Below are 21,923 nucleotides of genomic sequence, written 5' to 3' on the forward strand. Positions count from 1 at the left end.
TGTGCCCTCGATTCTGGAAACTGGGCAGCCAGATGTGAGTGTCCCCAGACCATCCCAAGCCCTGGGAGATTAAGACCATCACTCCAAACCGCTCAGGGAACTTCCCAGCTTCCTGTCACACTCCACTGGCTCCACAGGTCTTGGGCCTGTCTGCACCAACTTCCTAGGTTCCTGCCATGCTGGGCTGGCTCTGCAGGTCTTGGCCTTGCCTGTGTCCTCAATCTTGGAAACTGGAATCAACACCTATTTAGAATCTATTTGGAATCAACACCTATTTAGAAAGCCTCTACTCTCATAGGTTTGATAACACAGAAGAAATAGATTCCTAGCAACATATGAAGTACCAAAACTGGGTCAAGAAAATGTACATCTGCTGAATGTTGCAATTTCTATTAATTGAAAATGTAATTAAGTCCTTCCATACAAAGAAGAGCCCAGGCCCTCATGGATTCACTGCAGAATTCTATAAGAAGTACAAAGAAGACTTAATTCATTCTTGATAACAATGTTACAGAAAAAAAAAAAATTGAAGAGGATCTCAGTAAATGGAAAGAAATCCATTGCTCATGTATAGGAAGAATTATTGTGAAAATGGCCATCCTCCCAAAACTGTTATACAGATTCATTGCAATCCCAATAAAAATACTATCAACATACTTCATATATCTAGAGAAATGATTCCTCAAATTCATCTAAACCAGAAGAGATCTGGAATAATAATGACAGTTTTAAGCAACAAAGGCAAGGAGGCATCACAATCCCTGACGTGAAGTTATACTACAAAGCAACTTTAGTAAAGTCAACATGGTAATGAAAAATAAACAGAGCTGTTGATCAATGAAATATATTAGAAGATACAGCCACAACTGCAAACACACTCAACCAACTTATCTTTGATAAAGTGGCCAAACATGTTCACTGGAAGAATGACAGTCTATTTAATAAATAGTGTTGGAAAAACTGGCTCTCCATATGCCAAAAACTAAAACTAGCCCGTTTCCTATCACTATGAAATAAATTAAAATCTAAATGGATCAAAGATGTGAATATTAAAACAGAAACACTAAACCTATTGGAAGACCAAGTTGGTAAAATTCTTAAAGACATAGGGGTAGGTATAAAATTAATGAACAAGAATCAAACCACAAGGGAAATACTCCCTAGAATCAATAGCTGGGATCATGTCTTATTAACAAGTTTCTGAAAGTCAAAAAAATCTCTAGCATAGTGAAAAGAAAACCCACAAAGCAGGAAAAAATATTAGTGGGAACTGTCCCTCAGACAAAAGACTTCTGTCTAAAACATATAAATACTTTTTTTTAAAAATCAAACCCTCAAAATTCAAAAATCCAATCCTAAAGTGGGCATCTGAGATGAATACACAGTTCTCAGATGAAGCAATACAAATGACAAACAAATACATGAAAAATATTCCTTGTCATTGGTCATTACAGAAATTCAAATGAAAACAACATTGAGATTTTATCTCACACCTAAAAGAATGGCCTGGATCAGGGAAACTACCAACAACAAATGCTGGAGCGGTTGCGGAGAAAAAGGAATACTCCTGCACTGTTGGTTGGGAGTGTAATATCACATCATCATTATCTAAATCTACACCCTAGAGTATACGGACATATCCAAATGTATACCCTAGAGTATAGGGAAGTATCATGAAGAGGCACAACAGACTATTGAAGTAGTTCTTTCTTTCTTTTTATTTTTTTTTGAACTAAGGATCGAATTTACAATGGCTTGCTTGCAGAACAGCCGCTATGCTGCTGAGCTAAATCCACAGCTCTCCTCTTTGTAAGGGACATTAAAAGAAGTCAGTAGATGTAGATATAGGATGCACTGAAGAGTAGAGTTTGGGTGCCCAAAGAAATGATGCACCAGAATGGCCATTTGAAGATGCAGTTACAGCACCAATCAACACAGTGAAATACCTTAGAGGGCTTGTTCATACCTCTTGAGAAGGACCTATGTACTTTAAACCAGGGTGCACCGTATGGTAATTTGTATTCCATTGCCACAACTCATGGGTCCAGGAGTCAAGAGATGGTGTTATAGCACAATTAAATTATCAGTAAAGGCACAGTTATAAAATTACCCATTTAAGCTGAGTGTGATGGCTCACACCTGCAATCCCAGAACTCAGCAGGCTGAGCCAAGAGGATTGTTGCAAGTTCAAGACTACTATGGGCTACAAAGTGAGTTCAAGGTGAGGTCAAACTGCAGAGGAAGACCCTGTCTCAAAAAAACGACACATGCACACAAAAACAAATACAAATACAATAATCTATCTTATAGACGTGTTTCAACAAGTTAAATTCAAACAGTAGCCTCTGCCTATCTCCTGCTTCCTGTCAGATAAACACCCTGCTGAATTCAGGGAGCCTTGATTGTCTGGGTCCAGCTTCTTTTCTTCTGATACTGTCCAGGACCAATTTGATAGTTCCAGCTGATGTTTCCCTCAATGAGGAAAATATACTGATCCTAACTGACTTCAAGGAATATGGTTGGAATGAAGTAACCCAGTTGAAGATACTTTTGCACTCTGCTTGCTCCACTTGAACCCCCTCCCCTCCCCTCCATGATGTTTCTATATTGTGATACACAATTCCTTTTAAGCAAATGCATGTAGAGTTAGCTTATCTGACAAAATGTGACTCAATTCAACCTATGTGACCAACCAGGTAATGCCTTGTACTTCCTTCTTGAAAATTGTAGTTAAACTGACCCAAAAGCTGCCTCAGTGCTGATGATTTGGATCTTAGATTCCCCTCAGCCTGGCAGCACAGAAAACTGTTGCCTTCTTGATTCCTCAGTTCAAAGAGTCTTCCATTCATTTTAATATTGGCATTTCTGTGACAGTGAAACTGGGAAAGGTACCAGTCACCATTATCCCTGCTGAACTACAAGCAACATTTATGCTTCCCATTCCCACAATCATGTGCTCTGACAGCCTAGATGTTGTAGTTCTGAGGGAGAAGAGAGGCTTGCCCCATGCACCACAGTGATGATATCATAGAGCCACAAGCCAAGGATTTACCCTGGTCATGTTGAGCTTCTCATGCCTCTGAGAATACAAGCTAAAAAGTAAGTGATAGTGTGGCAGTGGAGGTTGATTTAGACTATCAAGTGTAAACTGGACTATTATTCCACAGTACAGAAAACAAGTAAAATACTTAGAGTGCAGAAGGTCCCTTACGGAATATGGTTACCCTGCCATGTACATTTTTTTTCTTTTTATCGGTACCAGAGATAGACTTCATGACCATGTGTTTGCAAGGCAGGTACTTATGCCTCTGAGCTAAATCCTCAGCTCCCGGCCCTGTTCTTAAGGTCACACTGCTCGTTAAGTTTTTAGAACCTGTCCTTGAACGGAGTCCATGGTTTCCATCCATAGCACCTTAGAATTAAAAATATAGGGTAAAGTTGGGATCAATCTGAAGAGAATGCAAATGAAAGTAGGAAGATTTCTGCAGCCAGCTAGGTGACATGTGGGCTATTGAAGCCATCCTGATCAGTATGAGTCAGGATGAATGGGTAAGAGGTGATAATCCCTCTGTGGAGCCTTTGGCTCCTCAGCCTCATGAGATGATCTACTCCCCACCATCTCTATGCTCACTTCCTGCAGCTCAGATGGGGCTCCCTGAATTCCTAAAGGAAGCATCATTGTATGGAAAATATCAGCATACCTAGTAGAAATGCAATATGGGTCGGAAGAGAGGTAATCATTTGTCAGGTGATGATCTCCACATTATCAGGACCACCATTCCTCATGGGCTATTTGAAACCTGCTTTTACAGTCTATGATATTATCATGGTAACTGGCTGATTTACAGCAGAAATCCATGGGTCTTTGACACCTCACAACCTCTTGCAACATTTTTTCTCTTTGTTAAGATAGGGTCTCACTATGAAGTTCACCAGGCCTTGAGGTCACTTTGTAGCCAAGGGGGATCTCAAGCTTGCAAGGATCCTCCTGCCTCAGCCTCCCAAGTGGTGGGATTACAGGCATGCACCACATTGCTCATTTCACTGTGCCAACATCATTCATCTTGAATCAATTCCACATGCACATATCATTTTTCTAATGGCTCTGGACACATTAAAAGGCATCATAGGAACAGGCTCCCTTCAGCCAAGAAGGCAAAGATTTTCTTCCACAAAAAGGCAGAGTTAAGCACTATCATCCTAGTTTTACAAACAACACATGATGGATGAAGAGCTGAATGTAAAACAATTATTGTGCATTGGAAATTATTAAACTTCTGCCTTGAACATTTCTCTGAATTTTGCATGTAAGAACACTGATTCAATTTTACTTGGATGTCAAATATAAAATGTAACATTATGAGACTATCTACTTTTCTTAGTCATATATTTCAGAAAATGTTGACAGTAAATGTGATGGATAAAAATACACAAAGAAGGCTTTAAGTATAGGATATATACATTTATTATGAGAAGATTTTCTATGATAAAAGATTTTCAGGATTCAGGTCTAGAAACTTGATTAATTATGAAAATAGGAGTTTTCAGGGTCATTGATGCAGGAGGGAAGGGCAGAAGGTCTATGTGCCATGAGGAGTCCCAGAATTTCCAGACAGCAGCAGAGAGTCTTGATTTACAAACCCAAGAATGGGCTGAGGTGGAGATGCATGGGCTCCCTCAGACTCCCCCAGATCAGGATACCATGGGGATCTATGAAACAAGGCCCAGAAATTGTCCATGAAGATCACATGCAAGAATGAAACAGTAATTTTTCAAAAGGCAGTACTGGAGAAGAATACAAGGCTTGCACCAAGAAGAAGTAAAGTTTAGTTATTTTTTGAAATATTTTTCTCCATCTCCAGTAGGAATCCCACAGATACACAGTTCTCTGCCCCTCTACAAACCCTCCAATTGAAAAGCAGACATCAGTAAATCCAGTTCAGCAGATCAGAAATGGTCCAGCCACAGAAATAGTCTAATGTTAAAGATTCTCACATAAACTGTGCTCAAAATCAACAAATCCTTCCCCATGTTCAATTTCACTTTGTGTGGAAGTGTGACTACCTCAGAAGATATAGAAAAGTATCTCATTTTCAGGAGTCAGCACTTAGCATCCTGTGAAAATCCCTCTTCCTGGGACGCATCAATGCACCCTGCCCTGGGTCCCACCCTTATACCTGCAGGGCCTTCTCCGTTCAAAGCAGTCCCAGGCTCAGGGTGAAAAGCCAGGTCTGACTGATCAACCCCAGTCTCCTCACACAGGTGCCTTCACTGAGCATGGAGTTCTTGGCTCTGATCCTCTGCCTGGTGGCGGCTCCCTGCCGTGAGTGTCTCTGAGATTCAGGAGAGGGAACTGGGCCTAGGGAGCCGGGTAGGCTTGACTGATTGTTATGCTTCTTGTCCTCACGTGTCCTGTCCCAGGTGCAGCTGAAGGAGTCAGGACCTGGCCTAGTGAAGTCGTTAGAGACCCTGTCCCTCACCTGCACGGTCTGGATTTTCTTTAACCAGTTATGCTATACATTGGGTCCCTCAGGCTCCAGGAAAGGGGCCGAAGTGGATTGGTTGGATACGGAGTGGTGGAAGCACAAATTATAACTCAGCCCTTCAATCTCGAGTGAGCATCAGCAGGGACACTTCCAAGAGCCAAGTATCATTTACACTGAGCAGCCTGATCCCCGAAGACACGGCCATGTATTACTGTGTGAGAGACACAGTATGGGAACCTCAGGGGCAGCCCAGACATAAACCTCACTGCAGAGGCTTTCAGCACAGCAGGGGGCGCTTGAGACACACTGAGAGGTTCAGGAATAGGTGCAGGTTTCCAGGGCTGTTGTGATTTTGAGTCTATGGTTTTCCCTTCCTTCTGTGACTTTGCAAAAGACATTATGCAGTGTTGGCTTCTATTTTTTTTTCCTTTTTTTAGTATGTGTTTACAGTGCAGGAAGCTTAAAGTCATCATTGGGAGTGTACAAGTGTGTACCGCAGCTGAATTTTCGTCTAAATCCCCTTGCTCTTCTCTTCTGTGTCTCTTTCCTCTCTTCAGGATCTCCTTTCCACAGTTTTATTGATGGTGACAATACTGATCTTATCTCACATGTGTGGTTCACAATGCTTTCATTCATTTAGGTTATTAGCCTGAAGGGAAGTTATATCCATGCTCTACTTCATTTTCTTCCTGTCTCCTTTTCTAATATAGATTGTACCTGGCTCCTTCCCATTTTCAAAACATATCCTCATTTGTTTCCTTCTAACCTTCCTTCCATTCTGTTTTCCCTTTTCCTTATTCAAAGGCATTGAAGGTTTTGTGTCTGATTTATTTCTCAAATTTGTATTTTTAAGGTGTATACATTTTCCTACAAATATCTTAAAATTGCTATTCTTTTTAATTAAGAATGGAGAGCACATCCATCATTTGTTACTGGACACACAGCATTGTAAGCCACATATAAACCTTCCTTCAGGGCCATCCATGACCAGCAGATGGTGAGAAGGATCCACAGAGTACAAGAAAGGTCCCAAGGGTAGGCACAGAGAAGGAGGATGGGGAGCCAGGGCTTCCTGTCAGCTTCTGTGCACCCTCTCAGTCCTAAACTACATTTCCCTAGGGATCCTGCAGTACATAATCTGAGAATGGCTGATGAAATAAACAAGTTACAAGTAATAATTCTCTCTAATTTAATTATATAAATATATAGTTACATAATTACTATTTTATCTATTAACATTGGCTTTACTTATTTATTTACTTTTGTAATCTCATTGGTTGACTATTGCATTTATTTATTGTACAATTATGGTTCTGTTTAGGAAAACTTCCTTCTACAACTTCAAATGTTTTAACTCTTTTTTTAAATTTTATTTTAAAGAGGGTAAAATTAAACACAACAAAACAGAACAAAATGGATGAGAAGAAAACAATGTAAGAGACACTGATTTCAAAGCAAGACAAAGGAGCTTATCATTGTTAATCATATTCTCTCTTGTGTTCTTCCAAATAATTGTCCATGTCTCCACACACAGAGAATTCATACAAAACAAAATAGTATTAAACTGATCAGAAGAAAACGATGAAGGCATTAAAGGCCTTCAAAGCAAGACAATAGGGAAATCAATAACAGCTGCCATAATGTCTCTCATTCTCTTCGAAATAGATGCCCATACCTTCATGTATGTTGAAATTAAGCAATGCAAATGAGACTAAAGTCTCTCTGAAAACAGAATAATAGTATTGCTAAATTTAACTGAGTGATACTATGGAATCAGCACTGGAGGCCATAGTATCTCTTTTTCTTCAAAGTAGCTGTTTATTTCATCATGCATTGCATAATAAATTCTCATAAACTGTTTAGGAGAAGTTCTACTCACGTATGAGTCTCTACATGTATACCCATCCTTTCTGTATAAGAGGGAAAACAAAACAAGACAAATTCCTAGAAAAACACAAAACAGACAAATAAATGACAATAGCAAAGAGCCCCAAACACTGACAATATAGGCCTTGAAAACAAGGTGTTAGGAGTATAACTCAGGTTGTTGTTTTACATAATGTTCTTCAAGAGTTCCTCCCATTAATATACAATAATATGTACAATTGTTCCAGGACTATGAATGTTAACTATTTTGTTGGAAGAACTTATAGAATTTGTAGCACAATCATCTTAGCTATCCTAAGTGTATTTATATAATTTTAGATATTTTTCTTTCACCTTCCTTTTTTTTCTTCAATTCACTGAGATATTATTTTTCTCCTTTAAGCAGATTTTCATCCTTTCACTGTATTTATAGAGTTTTCTTGTGTCTTATATACTCATCATTTCTTACATTACGGAGACTATACAGTATTTACACATGTGAGTTTGATTAATTTCACTTATGAATATGGTCTTGAGTTGTATCCATTTACTTATAAATATCTCAGTGTGGTAATTCTTTATATCTGAATAGTACTACATTAAATGTGAATACCAGATCTTTATTCATTCATTCTTCATTTATTGAGCATTTAGGCTGCTTCCAAAATCTGGCCATTACAAATTGTGCTGCTATAAACATGGGTGCACATATATCACTGTGGTATGATGTTTTCAGATCTTCGGGAAATATGCCAGAAGCTATATGGAATAGCTGGGTCAAATGGGACTTCCAATCCAAGCTTTTTGAGAAACCTCCAGACTGACCTTGACAGTTGTTGCACCAGGCTACACTCCCACCAACAGTGCAGAAGAGTTCTTTTCTGCCTGCAGCCTTCTCCAGCATTTGTTGGTAGTTTTCTTGATACTGGGCATTCTTTCTGGAGTGAAGTGGAATCTCAGTGTTGTTTGAATCTCCATTTCTCTAATGACCTAGAATGCTGAACATCTTTTCATGTATTTATTTGCCTTTTATATGTCTTCATCTGAGAACTGTGTATTTATCTCAGATGCCAATTTTGGAATGGCTCTTTGAATTTTGGGGATCTGATTTTTGTTTCATTCTTTATATATCCCATACAGAAGTCCTTTGCCTGCGGAACAGTTCACTAAGTTTTTTACCAAATTTGTGGGTTTGCTTTTCTTTGTGCTGGAGATTTCTTTTGACATGCAAAAACTCTTTTATAGAATGTGATCCCAGTTATTGATTCTATGATGTATTTTACATGTAGTTTGATTCTTGTTCATGAACTTTCTATCTACTCCTATGTCTTCAAGATCTCTACTTACTTTGTATTTCAGCATATTTAGTGTTTCTGTTTTAATATTTATATCTTTGATCCATGTAGATTTTAGTTTAGTACATGGTGATAGACATGGGTATAGTTTTAGTTTTTAGCTTATGGAGAGACAGTTTTTATAGCACCATTGATTAAACACACTATCATTCTTCAATTGAATATGTTTGGCCCCTTTATCAAAGATAAGGTGGTTGAGTGTGTTTGTAGTTGTGGCTGTATCTTCTAATCCATTCCATTGATGTTCGCCTCTGTTTTGACACCAGTACCATGTTGATTTTACTACAGTTGCTTCGAAGTATAATTTCAGGTCAGGGATTGTGATGCCTCCTGCCTTGCCTTTGCTGCTTAGAACTGTCTTTGCTATTCTAGGTCTCTTCTGATTCCAGATGAATTTTAGGAATGATTTCTCTAGATGTATGAAGTATATTGGTGGCATTTTCATTGAGATTGCATTGAATCTGTAAAACAGTTTTGGAAGAATGGCCATTTACACAATATTTATTCTTTTTTTTTATTTAAAGAAAAGGAAACAAAAAATACATGGAGATTAAAAAAGGGTAGAAATAATACAAAATTACAGAAAAACAAATGGTAAGAAATTGCTGGTTAAGTTACATATTGTCGTCTTAGAAATAGCTGCTCAGATTACAGAATTAAAGTATTTAGAATGACATTCAAAAAGTGATACTACAAACAGTTCTGCTCAATTATCGAACAAAAGCTCAATAATATGCTTATCAGTCCTACACATTTGTTTTACATCTCAAAGAGGGTAAGATTAAACATATCAAAACAGAACAAAACGGTTAAAAAAAACAATTTAAAGAAATACAGATTTCAAAACAAGTCTTCACTGTCTATCTAACTCTCCAGTTTCTTACAAATAGTTGTCCCCATCTTCACCCACTTTATATACTTATTGCATATTATAGAACTAATCAAATCATTACAGGATGATGAAGGCTTTTTAGGTCTTCAAGATCTAACATTAGGGAAGACAATAATAACCACCATCACATCTCTCATTCTCTTTTTGATAGCTGTGCCCATCTCTACATATGCTGAAATTGAACTCAAAAAACCAGTCCAATGTCACTCTAATCAGTGAACAATAGTATTGCTATAATTTATGTCATAATGCTAAAAATTAGCCTCGGGTTTCTCAGCATTTCTTCCTCAGAGTATTTGTTCATTACATCTTGCATTATATAATCTGTTACCGTAAATAATTTTTTAAAAAAACTCATGTGTGAATTTCTACATATATATCTATCCTCTCTTTATTATAAGGAAAACCAAGTCGTAGCAAGACAGCAAAACAATTTCCTAGAAAAACATGCAATGGATAAGACATATAAGACCACAATACAGATGATCTTCTGTAGTTACTATGTTTTCTCTTGTTATTTTCAATAGATTTGTCCACAACACCGGCTTATTATAGTTAAACATAGTATTACCTATTTTTATAAAAACTTAACTTTGAAAGCATTGTAGGATTTGAGAGCTGTTAATAGTTAATACCAGTGTGGATATCCTTTACATCTTGTCATCTTCAAAGTAGTTGCCTCTACTTTTAGGGTTGATACTAACAAGCATACCAAATTCAAATAAAATCAGCCATGGCCAACCCATAGTCTTATGATTCAGATTCAATTAAGATCAGTCATAGTTAGACAATGTAAGTAATACAGGATTTCAGTTTAAGTTAGTAGGAAAGTAAGGGTAGTTACCATGGTATAACCTGCTATTTTTGGGTCAAGATGCCTGTGCCCTCAAATCTGACATGAGTGGACAGACCAGAACAAATTAAATTCAAACTAAATATGACGATAAGACTATTGTGTCTTTTAAATCCTTATACACCATTAACAATGACCTCTGCCTTTTTTATAGTGTTTCAGAGCTCTCTATACTAAAGACTATAGCTTACCGTCTCTGCCTCATGTCTGCTACTCCACTTTTCTGCTATAATTTGTCCAACTTATTCCCTCATTCCACTGTCTGCCCCGTTCATTGAGGCTTCTCTGCCACTGTTGCTGGAATCCTGGTATCCCTTCCTCTCTTTCTCTGTAATGTCCTTCAGCACTCTCTGTAGGGTTGGATTGGTGGCCACTAACTCCCACAATTCCTCCTTGTCTTGGAAGCATCTTATTTCTCCATTAATTTTGAGAGAGAGTTTTGACGGGTATATGAGCTTTGGTTGCATATTATTTTCTTTCAGGACTTGGAATATTTCTCCCCACTCCCTTCTTGACTTAAGAGTTTGTGTTGATAAGTCTGCTGTTATTTTGATAATTCTCCTGTTGTAGGTAGTCTGCATCTTTTCTCTAGCTGCTGTTAATATTCTGTTCTTTTGGTGGATTTCTGGAATCTTGATTATTATACGTCTAGGCGTAGATCTGTTTTGGTTGTAGGTAGCTGGTGTTCTGTATGCCTCTTTTATCTGGATATTATTTCTTTTTGCTATACATGGGAAATTTTGCTTTAATATATCTGTGAATATTCTTTGTATTTCATTATTGGTTGCTCCTGCTTCCTCACTCACATTATTTATTCTTAAGTTATGTATCTTTTTGTCATCTTCTAGTTTTTGAATTGTTTCTTTCTGATTCCTTGTTATTTTTAAGAGGCTTTTTCCTTGACGATCACATCCCATAAATCTCTCTTCAAGTTTCAGAAGGCTGTCTTTAGTTTCTGTCAAGGCATTTTGCCAGTGTTCAATGGAGTTTTTAGTTTCCAGGTAATCTCTTTGGATCTGTTTCATATATTCTAAGTTATGTTTAAATTCTTCTTCAGAAGTTTCTCTTTCTTTTCTGATTTCCTCAGTTCTTCCATCTGTATTCTCTTGGGCAGGGCTTGTCATTTCTTTAATTAATCTCTTTATATCTTGCCTCACTTGGATCATGAGTACAGCTTTTAATTCATCTATGAGATCATGAAGGTATTTTTTAATTTCGGCTGATGCTGTGTCGAGTATTGGATGGTTACTCTGCTTGTTCTCTTCAGTGTTTACTTCTCCTGGGCTTATTTTCTCATGTTGGGCAGCTGGAGATTTTTTTTTTATCTCTTGTCATTTTTCTGGTTTATTTAAGACTGGAGTGTCCTGGGGGTCCCTGGCCCTCTCCGTATTGCTTAGGGCCTTTCAGAAGCATGCTGACTTGAGTTTTTGCCATCCTCCCCAATTTGCTATTATCTGGGGTAGGCTGGGATGCAGGGGTGGTACAGGCTAGCCTCCAGCCTCTGTGCCAGTCAATCCGTAAATTAGGCTGTACTTTCTGGATGTCACTGAGTTGTGACTATTTTGTATCTGCTTATTGGGCCCCAAGCAGAGGCTTGGTTTAGCCCCATTAGCTCCTGCCAGTTCTCTCTGTACCAGAAGCAGCTGACTAATGTCACTATGGCACAGGTTTCTGCCCAAACCCCAGCTGTTCTCTTCCAGTCCTCTCTGTGACAGGAGCACCAGGACAGCAGGTCTGCCCAAATCCAAGATGTCTTCCACTAGTTCTCTGTATGATGCTGAAGCCAGCACGGTGTAAGGCACTGCCCAATTTCAAGATGTCTTCCACCAGATCTCGCTACAGGGGGACTCGGTGATGACACCGAGCTGTAGGTTCTGCCAAACTCTAAGATGTCTGCCACCAGACTCTCTGTGTTATTGATGTCCCCGTGGTGGCGGGCACTGCCCAGTTCGAAGATGTTCTCTGGCCAACCCCAGCAGCCGCGGGGTCCCCAGTACTCACCAGGGTTCGGTGCAGGTCCTCCTCTTGGGTCTACTGCACACCACACCACTCACCCTCCCTGTGCTCTCAGCACAGCGTGGAATGATCAGAAAACTGCACAGCCTTTGGGTTTGGAGCTCCAGAGCCTTTCACAATCTCCTCTGGTGAAGCGGGGCAGTCCTGGATGTTTCTCGGGGTCCCAGGTCTCAGTTTCCAGCAATCACCAAAAGCCAACACAGCTTTTCCTGTTGGGTCCACGTGTCAGTTTGCTGATTTAAAGGCGCAGGATTTTCAGCCTCCCATTATCAGCCTTCACAGTCTCAGCATGACTTTAAATCCTCCAGCTGTGCTGTCTTGGTTAATAAGAATCGTTATCCATTCATCTGGCCCTCTCCATATTGTCATATTCTAGCTTCTAATGATTTATCTGGAGAGATTCTCCTCCCAATCACCTAGCAAGCTGCCATTTTTTCCTCCTCACAATATTTATTCTTTTAATCCATGAACAATGATATCTTTCCATTTTCTGATAACATTTTTGAATTTTTAGAGTGTTATAGTATTCCATGTATAGATCTTTTACTTATTTCATGAGATTAATTCCTAAGTATTTCTTTTTTGTTGTTATTGCTAGTGTGAAGGGTGTGGCTTCTCTTATTTCTCTGTCAGTGATATTGTTGTTAGTGCATAGACATGCTTTTGATTTATGAGTATTGATATTTGCTGAATTAATTTGTTATATCTTGGAGACTTTCAATGGAATTTTTCAGGTCTTCTATATAGAGTATCATGTCATGTGCAAATAATGATAATTTTACCTCTTCTTTTCCTATGTTTACCCCTTTTATTTCCTCTCTTGTTTAATTGCTCCTGATAGTATTTCCAGTACTATGTTGAATAGGAGCATTGATAAGGGACCTCCTTGTCTTGTCCCTGATTTTAAGGCAAAGGCTTTCAGTTTTGGGCCATTTAATATGATACTGGCTGTTTGTTTGTCATAGATGGCCTTTATCATGTTGAGGTAATGACAATCTATTACAAATTTCTGTAAGGTTCTTATCATGAATGAGTGTTGGACCTTACAATAAGCTTTTTCCGCATCTATAGAAATGATCATGTGATTCTTATTTTTGGCTTTATTGATATGATGGATTACATTTTTTGATTTACTTATGTTGAACCATCCCTGCATGCCTGGGATGAATCCCACTTGATTGTGGTGTATGATCATCTTGATGATTTGTTGCATCCTATTTACCAATACTTTATTGAGGATTTTTGCATCTGTGTTCATTAGGGAGATTGGCCTGTAGTTCTGTTTTTTAGTTGGATTCTAGAGTAATATTTGCTTTCCATAATGACTTAGGAAGAATTGCTTCCCTCTTGATTTCATTGAAGAGTTTGAGTAGTGTTGGCAATAAGTCTTTTTTGTATTTCTTGTAGAATTCCCCAGTGAATCTATCTGGTCATGGGCTCTTCTTTGTAGGTAAGGAATTCATTACATTTTCAATTTCAGTAGTAGAATTTGAGTTATTTAGCAGTTTTATATCTTCTTGACCCAGCTTTGGAATTTCACATGTTTCTAGGAATCTGTCCATTTCTTCTGTGTTATCAAACCTAGAGTAGAGTTTTTGAAATAGGTGTTGATGATCTTCTGTATTTCTACAGAGTCTGTAGTGATTTCACCTTTTTCATTCCTTATTGCATGAATTTGAGCTTTTATTTTCATTTTTAAAATAAGGTATTGATAAGCGAGGGGCTTATCAATTTTATTTACTCTTTCAAATAACCAACTCTTTGATTCATTGATTCTTTGTATTGTTTACTTAGTCTCTATTGCATTAATTTGTGCTCTGATTTTTACAGTTTTCTCCCTTCTTTTGGCTTTGGGATTGACTTGCTCTTTTTTTTTAGTTGTTTGTGGTGTAACAGCAGGTTTTTTATTTGTATTCATTCTGTTTCCCTGATGTGGGAACTCAGTGCAATAAATTTTCCTCTGAGGACTGCTTTCATTGCATCCCACAGATTCTGGTAAGTTGTATTTGTATTTTCATTTGCTTGTATGTGTTGTTTAATTTCTTCTTTAATTTCCCTGCAACCTACTGATTGCTCATGAGTGTGTTATTCAATTTCCATGTGTTTGTGGGGTTTTTGTTATCTCTTTTATCATTAATTTCTAGTTTCATGGTTCTATGTTCTGATGACATGCATGGGATAATTTTAATTACTTTCCATGTAATTAAATATGTTTTGTGGGCTGGTATATGGTCTACTTTAGAGAATGCCTCATACTGCTGAGTAGAATGTATATTATGAGGTGGTTAGATGGAACATTCTGTATATGTCTATCAAGTCCATTTGTTCACAAGTGTGATTCAGATATGTTATTTGTTTGCTGATTACCTGTCTATTTGATCTGTCCATTGGTGTCAATGGTGTGCTAAGTTCTCCTGTTATAATTGTGTTTGATTGCTCATTTCTATGAATACTTTCTTTGTACAACCGAGTGCTCTGGAATTTGGTGCATTTATATTTAAGATTGTTATCTCTTCTTCTTGAAGGTTCCCTCTAAACAGTATGTAATGACCTTCATTATCTTTTAGGATCATTCTTGGTTTGAAGTTCACACTGTTTGAAAACAGAATAGCTACCCCCACTTTTTTGGTTCTTGTTTCATGAAGTATTGTTTTCCGTCCTTTGAATTGCAGTCCATGAGTTTCCTTTTGGGTTACATGAGTTTCTTGCAGACAGCGTATGGTTGGATTTTGTTTCTTGATCCAATCTGCCAGTCTGTTTCTTTTACTCGGTGAATTGAGACCAGTTACATTAATGGTTATAACTGTTATCTTTCTGCTATTCAGTCTTTATCTTTCCATTCTGTTCAAATGTCTGCCTTGCTTAGTGTTTTTTTCCTGGGAGTATATAAACTGTTTCTCAATATTCTTTGCAGGGTAGGGTTGGTGATCATGAAGTTCTTCAGCTGTTGTTTGTCATGGAAATATCTTATTTCTCAATCCATTTTTAAGGACAGTTTTTCAGGGTACATCAATTTAGGTTGAAAGTCTTTTTCCTTTAGGATCTGAAATACTTCACTCCATTCTTTTCTAGACTTCGTTGTGTTGAGAAATCTGCTGTGATTTTGCCAAGTTTTCCTTTATAGGTTACCTGTCTTTCTGTATGATAGCTTTTAATATTCTGTTCTTATGTGGGATTTCTGTCATGCTGATTATTATATATCTGGGTGTAGTTTTATTTTGGTTTGGCTGTTTGGGTTCTATATGATTCACTAATCCTAATATCAGTTTCCATTCTCATGTTGGTGTAAATTTCAGCTATTACTTCTATAAATAGCCTCTTGATACCATTTGTGCTAGCCCCTTCTTTTTCATTTATCCCTATCAATCTTATGTTGTTTTTCTTTGCATTATCTTGTGGCTGTTAAATTGTTATTTCCTTATTCCGTTTTAAATTTAATTTAAATAAGATTTTAAAAGATCTTTCCTTTCCTGTTCACTAGTTGCAATCTTGTCTTCAAGTTCTGAAATTCTATTTTCACTTTTGTTAAGATACTTTTGACAGCTTTCAATGGAATTTTTGATTTATTGTATATCTCTTTGAATCTGCTTCATGCATTCTGTTTCTTAAACTGTTCATCCACGGGTTCTATATATTTGTTTTATTCCTCTAATTTTTTTAACTGTGTCCTTCTTTTCTTTTATCATTTCTTCTTTTACCTGGGAGATTATTTCTAGTTTTAATTCCTTTAAACTTTCTTTATTTCAATTGCTATTATTTTAGGTATTTCAAGTGTTTGGCATATATTTTCTCCTATGCACGTGGCTCCCAGGCTTTCTTGGGATGGGCTGGATGTTTGAGATTTCATTTTGGCTTTTTGTTTTGCCATTTTCATATATTCCATGTTTCAAGGGTTGTTCCAAGGCTTCCCCTGAGCATGTTGGAAATCACCTCCTATGCCCTCAACTCCTGGGACTAAATGGAGGTTGCTGACCATGGTCTAGTCAGGCCCAAGGATCTCCCATGCCACCTCCAGTGTTCCAAGAAGCTGGGTTGGCACCTATCCACTGTGAATGGTGGTCCAAAGCTCTCCCCAGGCAAAGAGCAATGCACTCATGTGCTCTCAAATTTCCTGATGGGAGAAGTTCACTGGATGTAATCTAGTCGGTTTGCCAAACTTCCCAAGCCTAGCATAGTGTGTCTGGGAGCTGAGCAGGTCTTTGACCACTGTGAGAAATTATCTTTCACTCTCCTTGGGCCTGGCATAATGTGCAGGAACACACCCCCACTGGCAGCCCAGGTCCCTCCTCTGGCAGCAGACTTCCCTAGATTGAAAGAAGGTTCCTGGGCATGGCTCAGTGAGGCCTGAAACCTGTAAAGTCCAATCTAGTGTGGCTGGAAGCTGGGAAAGTACTTGACCACTGGGAGCAATGATCTTAATCTCTCCTGGAGCTCAGGATGGTGAGCAGGAATTCCCCCTGCCGACAGTCCAGTTCCCTCCTCCAGCAGCACAGTTCCCCGGATTCAAAGAAGCATAAGTTTCCTTTTAATGTCACATCATAACTATCTAAAAGTAACATTCTTACTTTTCTCCTCATAAGTACCTATTGTCTAGTGCAGGAATAACTGTTTCAGGTTACAGAATTAAATTATATCCATCCCTCTGTGCATGGTCTGAGACCTTGCATCTCTCTCTTCTCCTTGGCCCCCTCAGGAGACATGGTTCCCAGAATCAGCTCAGCACCATGAGGAGCTCTGTGTTCAGGAGAAGGAAGAGGGGCAGCCAGACGTGACTCAGAGCAACATCTAGGGACCTTGTTAAGCTCTTTCTGTTCATGTTATTTGGCTGGAGTTCAGTTATGTAGTTTTAAATTAGAATTTATAAAGTAAACCACTGTTTTTTCTTAGTCTCTTTGTCTCTCTGTCTCTCTCTCTCTCTCTCTCTCTCTCTCTCTCTCTCTCTCTCTCTCTCTCTCTCTCTCTCTCTGTCTCTCCCCTGTCTCTCCAATACAAATGTTCAGGTTTCAGGGAACCAACCAGACAGCATCTCCTGAAATCCACACCATGTTGGAACTTAGGGTTCTGGGCAACAAAGGAACCAACTTGCCTCCCTGGTAAGCAACCATTGACTCAAGTGAGCAGCAAAGAACCCAGGGAGAGAAACAGCCAGCCAGAGTCTCCCAAGATCCTTTTCATGAGGGAACTTAGCGTGATGGGAAACAAAGGGATACACTTGCCTCCCTGGTAAGCAGTAATGAGCGTAGTGGCACATGGGCTGAGAATCAAATATGCTTTCCCCTCTCCATTACGAAATGCGAGCCAGATGTCTGAGCATCTCTTGGGAGGATGACCATATGCAATAAAGCAAATATGGGGGAATTCCTCTACCATCTCTTTGAATGAAAATATTGTTATCACTGTTTTGCTGTGTTCTGATTAATTGTATTGCTCTATTCAATACTATGTTTTGATAGATTTTACGATGCTGCATATTAGGTTTGACTTTGCTATACCTGACTGAAAGGACAAGTATTGTAACTATTGTGAAGATAACAAGATATACTGTGTTACCTATTAATGCCATCCGGGTATCCTACTGTGAAATCCGATACCAATTTAACAACATTGTGTCAGTTGGCTTTGTTCTGTTGTATTTTATTACTTTCAATAATACTACTGTATTTTACTACCTTCAATACTAACAGAATTAAACATGCACACACACATGCACACATTTCCATGGCCTCAAGTTACCAGTAACACTTAGAAAATTCTTCTATATCTAATTAAAAAATTGCACACTTTTCAACCTATATATCAGTATAATAAAGGATAATGTTTAAGATAAAAAGTTCCTATTTAATAATATTCATTTTTCCCTAACCTGGTTCTCCTATTTCTGTGTTTATAGTTTTAAAATCTTATATCTGTTGATTTTGTATTCATTAGTCCCATATCAGTTAATAAAGTTTTATAAAGAGTCAGATATACATCTATTCTAATAATATTATTCATTTTATCATTGTACACTGTGAACCAAGTGTATACTGAAGAGGACAAAATTATTTGAAACACACATCTGCACACACACACACACACACACACACTTCTTGAAAGCACAGCTGAAGTTATGTCTTCACCCATAGATGTCACACATGTTCCTCAGTTGTGTCCATGAAAATCATGGTCAATGTCATCCTAGGAAACTAAATACCTCTACGTCCTCACCCAGCTCTGCACCTCACCTGGGCCATCATCATCACTGCTGTGTCTGGCTTCAGGGTTGAGAGTTCCTGCTTCTCATGCTGTTCCAGATGCACCTGTGGTTTTCAGCCCCAGGGAAGATCACCTTCCAGAACACGCCATCTCCTGAAATGTAGCTGAGACCACAATACGCAAGGAAATTTCATTTTCCTGGAGATCTTTGAAATGTCTAAAATTTGTCTTTAGTTTTTTAGGAGACAATTCTAGTGATTCCTCTTGAATGCAGAACAATTGCTGCAACACTGATTTTATTGAGGCTTATTTCCATATGCTGATACGTACAGATATGACTATGGAATTTCCTTTTCTCTTTAATTGGCTCTAATAAGACCAGTCGAGGTTCTGGCATGTAACTCTAGAGCCATCAGACAGTCTCCTGTTTCCTTGCATAGTGCTCTCTGCAAAAGATAGGAGCACAGTGGATGGCAGAGCCAGTCAGCTCCAGGAATGCCAACTGGGGATGAGCCTGGAAATAAAGAGGCTCTGAGTCCCAGGGCACAAAGTTTACAGATGACAAATGGGAGAAACAACCTCTAAAAGGAATTCTACTTAATTGGATTATGCAGACTGATTCTTCTGTGTGTCATTCTCCATGGAGTTTGCATTCTTCTGTGTGTCATTCTTCTGATTCTTCTGTGTGTCATTCTTCTGATTCTTCTGTGTGTCATTCTTCTGATTCTTCTGTGTGTCATTCTCCATGCAGTTTCTCATTACTTGTCTAGTCAGCACAAGTTACTTAGGTCTCATCATCCTCACTGTCACACATACTCAAGCCAACTCCTCCTTTGCAAGATAATAAATTCTAGGACAACACTGGGATCAAGCCTTTTTGTCCATATATCCTCACAAGAATTGGACCTAGAACTCCTTGAATGTCCTTAACTTTGAATGTGTTTTGGTGTCTTTACACTCTCTGTGAGTTACACTGGAGGTGATAGGTTGAAAATCTATGGATCAAAGATCTAAATATTAAAACAGAAACACTTGATCTATTGAAAGAAAAATTAGGTAAATACCTTAAAGATATAGGAGTAGATAGAGAATTCATGAATAGAACTCAAATCTCACGGGAAATACTTCCCAGAATCAATGACTGGAATCACCTCTTATTAAAAATTTTCTGCAAGTCAAAAGAAATCTCCAGCATAGTGAAAATAAAACCCACAAACTGGGAAAAAAATCTTAGTGAACTGTCCCAGAGACAAAGCACTTCTGTCTAAAATACATAAAGAATTTTAAAAAATCAGACCCTCAAAATTCAAAGACCCAATCCAAAAGTGGGCATCTGAGATGAATAAACAATTCTCTGATGAAGAAATACAAATGGCAAATAAATATATGAAAAATGTTCATCATCATTAGTCATTTGAGAAATAAAAATTAAAACCACACTGAGATTTCATCTCACTCCTGAAAGAATGGCCAAGATCAAGAAAACCACCAGCAACAAATGCTGGAGAGGCTGTGAGGAAAAAGGAACTCTCCTGCACTGTTAGTGGGAGTGTAGACTAGTGCAACCATTGTGAAGGTCAGTCTGGAGATTTCTCAGAAACTGGGACTGGAAGCCCCATTTGTGCCAGCTATACCACTTCTAGGCATATTTCCAGAAGAACTGAAAGCATCATACCACAGTGATATATGTGCACCCATGTTTATAGTAGCACAACTTGTAATAGCCCGATCGTGGAAACATCCTAAGTGTTCATCAACTGGAGGGATGAATAAAACAGTTGTAGTATTTTTATACAATTGAGTACTACTCAGCTATAAAGAATGATCACATTGAGATATTTATAAATAAATGGACACAGCTTGAGACCATACTCATAAGTGAAATAAATAAAACTCACATGTATAAATACCGAATAGTTTCCCTAGTGTAAGAAATGATAAGAATACATAAAAATATGTGGTAATCATGATTCCCAATCACATTGCTTTGAAGCCATATATTTCCACTCATTAGCCGCAATGGTTTTAACTTGTGTTGTTGAATTTTAGTATCTATGATAGTACAAATAGCTATTTTGAATAAAATAACACAACATAAAAGCTAGTGCTGATTTAATATCATCTTGTTTTGAATTCCCATCAAGCTGTGGTACATCTGTTTCCACTGGTTTTAATATGCTGTATGTTACTATATTTCAATATATGCTGTAGTATAAACAAAATTCTTTACAGGCAAAGTGACAATAAAGAAACTTGTTCGTTTTCTATTAGCTGGTTCTAAATACCCTGTAATTCTTGCATTCTCTTGAATGGCTTCACACTGTCTTGATATGCTTGGTGTTACAGAATATGAAGTTACACTCAAATAATTCAAGGAAAGAGTCACTATGGCGACTACTATTGTGTTAGATTATCTGGTGGTGAAACACAATGATGCTTGAATGGTTTGGCTCTGCCCTGTGTTGTTCTGTTAAAATGTCCTCTCCTATCCCAATCTCCCCCATTTTTTAAAATTAATCTATTTTCTCTCATTTTTTTAATTAAGGGAAAACTAAATTAAAAATAGAGGGACATATTATAGAAACTTTCTTCGTTTTCCTGTTAACCTGATTTGAACCCCAGTATTGCTCTCCCCATCTTGTTCTGTCTGATTATTATATATCATATTTTGTTTGATAGTATCAAGTTTGAGGGTATAGGCAACCACTTTGAAGGCAATAAGATATACTATGATGCCAAGTATGGGTTGACTATTATCCTTTTTTTTTTTAAGTCCTGAAAGGTCTTCAGTGTAGGTTTTATTGGTCCTGTTCTGTACTGTTTTGATTAATTCTATTATACCGGATGATATAGAGAATTCAATTTAAAAATAGCAAGAGGCACAATGGTAACCACTTTTGATCACCTGGTATTCTATTTTTGCTTCATGTGCTTTGCCCACCCTTGTGTTCTAACTGACTCTGTTTTGCTTAGTCACATTTGGTTTTATTCTCTTCAAAAAAGTAATAAGAACCATGGTAGCAATAAAACCCAAAAAGTCTAATTGTTGTAAAAAAGAGAGGAAAGGAAGGTGGACTAAGGGATATAACCACAGATACGTCCGAGTGTGTAGGATGGAAAACCATATTACTGAGCTTTTGTTGGATCATTGAATAGAACTGTCTCCAATTTCACTGTATGAATGTTCACTTTATAAGCTTTAATTTGGTACTTAGGACAACTGTTTCTGGGAAGATAATATGTAACCTATTAACTGGTGA

This window comes from Cavia porcellus, unplaced genomic scaffold (assembly GCF_034190915.1).
Source record: "Cavia porcellus strain 051 isolate PalLab524CR breed Dunkin Hartley unplaced genomic scaffold, mCavPor4.1 scaffold_8, whole genome shotgun sequence".
Lineage (NCBI taxonomy): Eukaryota > Metazoa > Chordata > Mammalia > Rodentia > Caviidae > Cavia > Cavia porcellus.